At 31.5% G+C, this 10,317-nt stretch overlaps 1 protein-coding gene across 3 annotated transcripts in view; it reads right to left on the bottom strand.

Annotated features, from left to right (window-relative positions):
* Positions 1–10,317, bottom strand: part of CNT2 (Concentrative nucleoside transporter 2) — a 191,988-nt gene that overhangs the window by 171,511 nt on the left and 10,160 nt on the right. The window lies entirely within an intron of this gene.

Genomic DNA, 10,317 nt, shown 5'->3' with positions numbered 1-10,317 from the left:
TCAAAATACCTTTCTAATGATATATAATTGTTTATACCTTAGAAGTACAGTTTAGCCGTAAAAGGGGTGTAAAGGAAACATGATTGCCTATTTATATAATTGATTTTATCCTCGAAATGGACTTTTTCTAATCATGAGGCGAAATTCCCCACAGTATGTGTTGCCGTGCGTGAAAAACGAAAGCGCGCACACAACCCAAGAGTACTCCCGGGGACTAAATGGTGAAAAACAAGCGAAAAGGTTTATTACTGTATATACTGTGACTTTCGCGCCATTCAAGAGATCCGAGTTGAATCCTCGGCAACGAATTTTTTTTAATAAAATTTTTTTTTAAGTTTTATTGCTTAGAAAATTCATATTTTTTATTTTATTTAACGTTTGACAACTTTTTTGATTCATCTTTTTTCTTTTACTTTCAGTTTCTCAAATTTTTAGTTTTTCCTCTTTTTTTAATTCGTTTAGTTTTTAGAAAACTTATTGCTAAACGATAAATATAATAACACTGTTAGCACATCTTTCAATTAGTTATTCGAAATACAGAAACGGACTTTCAAGATGGTTGCCGAAATATAAAGACTTTTGTCTCTCGAAAGACTGAGGTGAGTTGAAAAACAGATGCCAAAATTGGCTTGTTATTGGTCTTGTTTGTCTTTTAGCAAACAATTTAATTTAATTAAAAAAAAGTTTTTTCCTTTTTAAAGTAATAAAATCTATAAGTCAAATTAAATTATATAGTTTATAAAAAATAAACAAGAAAAAAACAAATAAATAAAAAAGGAAACAGAAAATTTTCCTGCCTTAGGACTCGCATTGGCATCTCTCGTATGACACGCCGGTGCTCTGTTCAGTCAGCTAATGCGACTGTTGAGGCAGCGCACGCAAAATGATATAAATACATATTTTTATATTTTATTTCAAAGTGAACGAAAAAAGTGAGCGATGCCACAAAAATGAAGGGCCGCAACTGGGGCCATACTTAAATTTTTTATTTCATAATTTTTAACTCTGAGAGGAAACGTTAATTAACAGATTTAACGATGATTAGTTATGTGCCCGTTAGAGCTAATTTAAGGAACGTTTCTGAGTGCGGCTGTATCTCATACTTTGTTTAAAAGTGTTCTTTTGTCAAAGTTTTCACCAATCGTGTACGCCTTTCTTCAAGAATTCTGCTTGACACAGAAAAAACCCTTTCAATAGTTGCTGAGCTAGCTGCCAAAATTTTAACTTTTGTTTTCTGATTTTTTTTTCAATTAAGCATGAATATCAGCATTAATGACTTCAAAAACTGTTTTTGCAGATTCATTTGTTGGCAGCGTTACCGCTGAAAATTTTAGGAAAGTCTCAAAAAAAGTGTCCAAGCCGACAAGAAATGTCTTCAAGTAATTCAAAACTTGTATACCATGTAGTATATATAGACCCTCATTACTTTACCTTTCGAAACTTATTGGGGCATATTAATAGTCGAAATAAAATCGACTCTAACGTTAGTTATAGCTTTTTGACATACTTTTCGATGGAAAATCTGTCAAAAAAGAGTCGACTTTATTTCATCTAAGAGTATGCCCCATTATTTTTAATAAATTGCTAATGGGGATCGTTATTTGCTGTCTTAAAAAAAACCTATTAATGAGGGATATATTGAAAAGATGCAATATGCATATTTTGCATTTATTATGAAAATAAAATTGCAGTTAAATAACACTTCAGTCACGAAAAAGGAACATTAGGAGATTACAACAAAGTTTAGCCTTTTAGGTTTGTATACAAATTACCGCAGATTATTTCTTTGTACCGGGAGCCACGAAAATAAATTTAACACAAGTAACTTGGGGAAGTGCTCAGCTACAAAAACGGTCCATTAGAAGTGCTGGGCACTTTTCCGAAAAAATTTTGACATAATAAAAAGGTCAGCCAAAATCTGGCCGTATGTGTAATTTTAAAGTACCTTTAGAAGTAAACTAGAAACATTTTTAAATACGCACAAAATAAATATATTTTATGAAAAAATTGTCAAAATGTGTATATCGAGGTTTTAATCAAAGAAAAGTGGCAAAAGTCGCATGGCTTTTAAGAAAAGTTTCAATATAAGTTACAACGGTAACACTGTTTGTTGGACTTTTGAATTCGTTAAAAGTGAATACGGTAAATAGATTATGATATACATAGATAATTGCAAATTACCGCCGAATGAAAACACAGGATTACAATCCAAAATTAGCTTCTTTGCTATATTTAATTCACTTAAATGGTTTAGTATATAATAAACGATTGGCTGCATACTTAGCGATAGAGATTAAGGTTTGCGATGCGCGTTTCTCGAAAATCAGAAACAAAAAGGGAAGTTCTAAAGCGGAAGCTATTCTTACATTAAATTTTATGCCAAAAGAAATGTCAAACGAGTACAATATTGTACAATATGTTGCCACTTAGTATTAAGAAAACATATCCTTAACAGGTTAAACAGTAGTAGTTTACTGTCAATGTTATTGTGGCTTGTTACGATTTTATTTTAGTTGAAAATACACATATGTGTGTGTGTGTGTTAGGGCGCGATATGTGAAAATTACGTGATTGACGGAAATCCAGCTCACGCACGCTCACGTTAGCAAAAATTTCAGTCATGCATGATCACGGAAGTTACGTGATTTATCTCTCAAAACCGAAAATCACGCGGTTGTCAAGTATTTTTAAGAAACAATTAGAATCTAGCATAATGGCGAGATCGTTGTTTAAACAGCGCTTACAAGCAAAACCAGATAGGTCGGGTTTTTCTAAAGCTTTTTAAAAAGAACTCTTCATTCTCATTCCTTTTGCTGTTTTAGAATTTGGGGAATCTGTAACGTCATCAGCGTTTTTCGATTTTAGTTTTTGTAATTAATTTTCAATACCTTCTTCTACGACTGGCTTGAAAAATTTGTGCTTATAGTGAGCTAAATAGGTAGATAATGCAAATAAATTATTGTTTTCCTGGAATGAAAATTTTGAACAAAAGTCTGGCCATTGGATCAGAATATTGTTATTTTTTTTTAGCACCCCTTTTTTATAAGCATTTTAATCTCAGATAGTTACGTAATTCTTATCTAATTAAAGGTCAGACCTATAGCTTTTTTTTTTAATTATTTGAGCATCGATTCTCTTTATAGCCAGACGTTGATCATTTCTGCTGGAAATCCCTATTGAAGGAACTTACTCTTTGACTTTAAATAGCAAAGAAGGGACAGTTTTACAACAGAAGTTTTTAGCCAAGGATCCAATCTATATCCCCATGAAAAAAATACTGCCCGACAAGTAAACAAAATTACTGTTTTTAAATGTTTGCTAAAAATAAATTCCCCAAAGAGCCAAAGATTGGTTCAAAAAATCATAATAAAGAAAAAAACCAATGCAGGTATTTAAATTACAGGAAAAAATATTATTAAAAGGACTGTTGTTCTCTTTGACGTACGTCAAAGTTCAAGTAGAAGTGGGAACTTTTATGACTGCCCATTGATAGCTCGGTTATATATAAATTAAGAAATAATATGGTTAAAAACATTTTTATCAAAGTTGGTATATATGATATTTGACCGGTTTGGTTGCACAAATACTCCCACAGTCAAAAATATTGGCTACAATTTGTCATTTTGTTTGCCATATCTATATGATTGCACCACATTCGCATTCGGAAAAGATCCGCATTGAATGTTGAAATAAATGCGGAAGCTCCGAAGTTGCGAATGCGAATATTTGCAACACCCCTGGTAAGTACACAGGTACTGCACACTTAGCCAGGGCACGCATTTAGACTATACAAATGTTCAGTTTGAATAAAAGTGTTTAAAATGTTTGTATCCGACTAACATATGAATCATATTTAATGCTTTTCATACATTTTCCAGTAAAAAAATAAACCTACCCCACCGTCCTCAAAACGATAATTTGTTAGTATTTGCTGGCTGAGACTACTCAACACTAGTAGTGAATTATGAAGCGTATAGTTACAACGATTTAATCTTAATCTTGAAATTTAGTGGTTGTTTTATAGCGCTGCCTATTGCTTATCAAAACTGAGTAAATCCCTCTTCTATTATTGATTAGAAGAATGTAAAATAAATCAACATTGTTGGATTAATGGCTTAATAACATTTTATTTTTTACAAAAAATTATAGTGACAACCAATATAACTCGTCTTCAAAGTTTAGTCAATAGTTTCTTTCTTCTATGATGTACTTTTGCTCATAGATACATACTTTACACTCCTTTGTGGAAGCCTTTCTCTTCCAGTGTGTAACGAAATTGAGCAAACAGAACTGAATTTATGGATTTTCAAATATACATACATATATCTATGCTGTTAGAAAGCCATGGTACAATCAAATTTTCATGTTTCGGCAGTGCTGATGTTATAATTAGGGCAACCCAAAATATGCCCCTAAAACAAATTTTAAGCGTCTAAAATATGCCAATAAATTCTAAATATATTCTCCACAAAATGCTTTTAAAATCATTATAAGCCATAAAATATGCTTTTAAATTTCGTTATGTGCATGCCCAAAAATACCTTTAACTTTATTTGCAGCACCGAAAATGTTCTAAATATCATAAAAGTGTATATACAGAAATATTTATGTTTAATAGTTCATATTTATTCAATTTGTTTTTAAAACATACTATGTATGAAAGTACATGAAATCTAATTCACAAATTGTTTCACATAGGAATTCATACTATGCATGTTTGTAGATACATATGTACCCTGCAGCGGAAAGTACTAGTCGGGAGTTTTGGAGTCGAATACCGGTACCTCGCAAATCTACCACCAATACTTCCTGCTGTCGCATTTAACATGGAGTTGTCCTAGGAGGTGACAATTGCCTCCCTCTACGTAACTTTGGCCTGGTACTTGTAGTAGTAACACGTAACCTGTAACCGAACCACGTTTTGTACCTCGCTGCGTAACCTGGTACTAGTAATAATAAAGGTTTCCATAACAAAATGCAGTGACTTGCGTTTGATGAAATCTTTGTTAATTGCTTGCCAATCGAAATTATAANGCCTGGTACTTGTAGTAGTAACACGTAACCTGTAACCGAACCACGTTTTGTACCTCGCTGCGTAACCTGGTACTAGTAATAATAAAGGTTTCCATAACAAAATGCAGTGACTTGCGTTTGATGAAATCTTTGTTAATTGCTTGCCAATCGAAATTATAACGGCGCGTCATGGCGGGTCAGCGTCAGGACAACTCATCTGTCAAGAGCGAAACATCTTTCTCACACATAAAAAACTTAATATAAAAACGATGTGAACGGGCACTTTGATATTTATTTCATTTTCGACACAATGTTACTATATTGTTATTATTTCAGAAATTTTTATTATTAGTTCTAAACCTCAAAACGCAGCACAAAGTATCCGAAAATATGCATTTACTGCAAAATATGCTGAAATATGCATTTATTGCAAAATATGCTAAAATATGCTCTAAGAAATATATCTCAAACTTTATATTTTTTGGAAAAATGTTTAAGCATTTCATCAGCGTGTTGCTTACGTGCCTGACAAAAAACATGCCCGAACATATTTTGGGTTGCCCTAGTTATAATTATGACATGATGGTACCTCATGACCCGTTATTAAGGTTCGCAGCTTATTTGCTATATTTTGTTACATTATTAATCGCGTCCAGCTTGGTGGATGCGAAAAAATAGTCCAGTTTTAAATCACATAAAATACCAACTATTAATAAACTATTAGTATTTGTTAACATATGCAAGTTCAGTTTAATTAAAAATATTCAAACAACCTACATATCGCACACCGTCTTCGAAAGAGGTACTTAAGCGGGTTTCACTGTAGTTATAAGCACTCGAAGAGTTGTACTTATTTTTCCTTAACAAAAGGTACGCAAAAGGCTGCCGTTACAAAAGGGGTTTGCCATCGTCGTCTGCTAACATAAGATAGTGTTATCATTTACTATTCCCAATAATTCTATATTAGGAATTTTCTGGCACAATTTTTACAGGAGCTTCTATTCGGTCTTAAATATAGAAAGCACATAAGCAAATTATGTAACCAAGTCTTAAACTTTCAGTTAACCACATGTTTGTTAAAAGAGATAAAATAAGAAATTGATAAAACAACAATACAACCCTCTGCAAGAAAAAATTTTGTGTTTACATTGGAGTGCAGAAGTGCCTGTCATTCTTTATCTTATTTTTTGTAAAACTTTACTCTTTTACTCAGAAAGAAATGACTCTTATACAAAAGTAAGAAACCAGTTTGAAGTTAAACTTTTTTCGTTATAACCTTTTTCCAGCAAAGGAAGGAAGGAAATGTTTGGTGTTTAAAAACCCCGCCCTATGGAGGGAAATATGCATACAAATTGGTCATCATTTAGTCTAACATAATAATGGTAAAAGATATTTTAAGATCTCAAACATTTTAAATCTATTTTCAGAGATACTAGTCGAGAGATCTAGGTTGAATTTAAGCCAGGAAGGTTCTATAGCCTTTTGATTGTTTGCTAGAGCTTTTAAATATTGCCAAAAACCGCGATTTTTTAACAATTTGACCTCTTTTTTTATCTGAAGCTGATGGAAACTTTATGCTTACGGATTCGTAATCTCCAAAAAAGTCTATCCAAAACAGCGTCAACATTTGCCGTACCAAAATTTTTTTTATATTTTTGTTGGGCTTTGTTACCCATTTAAAAATGAGCAAAAATTCAGATTTCCGTCTTTTCTACAGAAATTTCTCCTTATGTGGTCTACAATCTAGAGCTGGGATACTATCGATAGTAATAAAAATTTTAAGTCATTGGGATTTTTAGCAACTATAAGCTTACACTGAGTTATAGTAAAATTTAATAAGCTATAAAACTGCTTACACAAAATTTTTATATAAATTCGAATTATAAAGCTTGAATTTTTAATTATTTTGTAGCTTTTTATGTTATATAGAACTTAAAAAAAAATTGTTAGACACTAAATAAACAAAAAAATAATCAAAACTGCTAAAAAATGTTGTGGTGCTATTATTTTGAGCAGCACTATATTCGTTTTCTTATAATATTGTAAAATGTTAATAATTTCCCTTGTCCGGATTTTGATATGCGCCTCCGTATTCAAATACGGATCAATCTCAGTTGAACTTTTATAAGAATGAGTTGTCAATTTAAACGAGTATCTTTTGTTTTGTTTGATTTGTAGTATTATAAATTTATTTTTATAGCCAATTTTACTTCTTTGCACTTCAAAAGGAACAAACACAATCCGAATTTAATTTTTCCATATAAAAAATAAATTCCGATTTTGCCTGTCGCTATTCAAGGGGATGCAAGGGTATGTATTAGGGCGGGTCAATTTGTATGGATTGTTTTTTTTTAACATTGTTCCTAGCATATTCGGATTCTTCATAAAATTCTAAGAAAAAAATTCCTTCAGACCATAGCTCAAAACTCAATTTCGAGCCTGCGCATTTTTTAAAAGAAGATATCTTATACTATGTCTCCATTGAGAGATTTATCCATTAAGATTTAATAAATACAGTTGCTAAATCACAACCGTCTCCATTACCATTACGAGATGTGTTTGACGTTTACATTTTTAAATATTTGACGTTTGCTTATGTATGATTTTACAAATACAGTTGCGGACATTCATATACAGACAGATAAAAGGAAGGTACCAAGCGGAATTTCATTATATGAATTCTGAATATTATTGGCTTCTTATTCGTGGTAAATATGTATGTATAATATATAGTTTGGAAAGTGTAAAGAATGGTACCATATTCCGAATCATTTTCCCGAATTTAAGAAAAATTATCAAAACGGTAAAAAACATTTGCGGAAAGAAAAATTTTTGTAGAACTCTCTTATTCATAGGAGGGAACCGAAAATCCAATCGTGGGCCTTTGGCATATCATGAATACGAACTGAGTTCTAGAGGATGTTCGGTGCAATGTTATCGAAGCAGAACCATTACCGAAATTTATAAATTTTTTGTCGCAGCGCGTAAATGACTTATAGAAAGCGGAGAAGACTCTGCATGATATTACTATAAAACATTTCTTCTAAATTTTTAGTTTTTAAAATAATATTTTCTTAATTTATTACAACCAAAGTTATGTAAATATGTATTACTAATTTTCCTCCCAAACTAACAAAAATATAAAAATCCCTAAAAATACGAAAATACATGTTTTTATGATAGGCTAGATTTCAATGTCCTCAACTGTATATTGAAAACACAAATGTCATTTGACTTATGGCATGTGAATTTGTGGTTGCCACATCCAACAAATTGTACTTATTGATCAATATTATTGAAGATTTGACGAAGATTTAACTTAAATCTACTGCCTTTCGAGATTTAATTTTATATGATAAATCTCAAAAGATTTAACGTCAAATCTCGTCAGAGGGCTAAATCTTCATTAAATCTCACAATGGAGACATAGTATTATATACAAAAATGAATTGCTGTCCGTTAGCCCCGCTAAGACTCGAAAACGGCTTGACCGATTTTAATATTTTTATTTTTTTTGGTTTGTTTTTTTATAATATCCGGATGGTTAAAACGAGAAAAAATAGAGAGTTGCCACCTGTTTAAAAATTGCAGTATAAGTAAATTAATGACATAAATTAGATATTGCAATATGGGTGTCAAAAGAAAGAGGTTATGAAGGCTTACAGACGAAAATATTTTTGATTTTTGAGGGGGGTTGCCACCTGTTTCAATATTTAATTAAATTAAATTGGTAAGATAAATTAAATATTGCAATATGGGTATCAAATTAAAAAGGTTTAAATAAGAAGGCTTACTACTGAAAATATTTTTGAGTCGAGTTGCCACCAATTTCGAAAATATAATTCAATAAAGTTAATAAGATAAAGTATGTATAATAATATAGATGTCAAACGAAAAGTATTTGAAAAATTATTGATTAAGAAATATTTTCTATAGGCCTGTCACCTACCTGAGCGGTAAAAACTAAAAGCCATACTCGCAATTATTATTCAAAGCTTTTGAGGCTCGCATCAATGTAGAATACTGTAACCCCGTCAAGTTAGTGTTAATTGATGGCAAACCAAGTACTCTCATGTTTGGCAAGGATATCACCCCATCGAACAATGCACTTAGCCTCGATATAAAAGAGAACAAAAGCCGAAGTATTAGCCGAAGCAGTCCATACAAATGTTCTACAATTGAACTAACAAAAAAATATGGCCTGTGACTCTTTTATAGAAGCTGGGGACACTGGAATAAATTTTAAACAANTTACGAGATGTGTTTGACGTTTACATTTTTAAATATTTGACGTTTGCTTATGTATGATTTTACAAATACAGTTGCGGACATTCATATACAGACAGATAAAAGGAAGGTACCAAGCGGAATTTCATTATATGAATTCTGAATATTATTGGCTTCTTATTCGTGGTAAATATGTATGTATAATATATAGTTTGGAAAGTGTAAAGAATGGTACCATATTCCGAATCATTTTCCCGAATTTAAGAAAAATTATCAAAACGGTAAAAAACATTTGCGGAAAGAAAAATTTTTGTAGAACTCTCTTATTCATAGGAGGGAACCGAAAATCCAATCGTGGGCCTTTGGCATATCATGAATACGAACTGAGTTCTAGAGGATGTTCGGTGCAATGTTATCGAAGCAGAACCATTACCGAAATTTATAAATTTTTTGTCGCAGCGCGTAAATGACTTATAGAAAGCGGAGAAGACTCTGCATGATATTACTATAAAACATTTCTTCTAAATTTTTAGTTTTTAAAATAATATTTTCTTAATTTATTACAACCAAAGTTATGTAAATATGTATTACTAATTTTCCTCCCAAACTAACAAAAATATAAAAATCCCTAAAAATACGAAAATTCATGTTTTTATGATAGGCTAGATTTCAATGTCCTCAACTGTATATTGAAAACACAAATGTCATTTGACTTATGGCATGTGAATTTGTGGTTGCCACATCCAACAAATTGTACTTATTGATCAATATTATTGAAGATTTGACGAAGATTTAACTTAAATCTACTGCCTTTCGAGATTTAATTTTATATGATAAATCTCAAAAGATTTAACGTCAAATCTCGTCAGAGGGCTAAATCTTCATTAAATCTCACAATGGAGACATAGTATTATATACAAAAATGAATTGCTGTCCGTTAGCCCCGCTAAGACTCGAAAACGGCTTGACCGATTTTAATATTTTTATTTTTTTTGGTTTGTTTTTTTATAATATCCGGATGGTTAAAACGAGAAAAAATAGAGAGTTGCCACCTGTTTAAAAATTGCAGTATAAGTA

The sequence above is a fragment of the Rhagoletis zephyria genome, unplaced genomic scaffold, assembly GCF_001687245.7.
Source record: "Rhagoletis zephyria isolate East Lansing unplaced genomic scaffold, Rhagoletis_zephyria_1.1 Rzeph_scaffold_00193, whole genome shotgun sequence".
NCBI lineage: Eukaryota > Metazoa > Arthropoda > Insecta > Diptera > Tephritidae > Rhagoletis > Rhagoletis zephyria.
The sequence above is the reverse complement of the archived record's forward strand: the minus strand, read 5'-3'. Positions and strand labels throughout refer to the sequence as shown.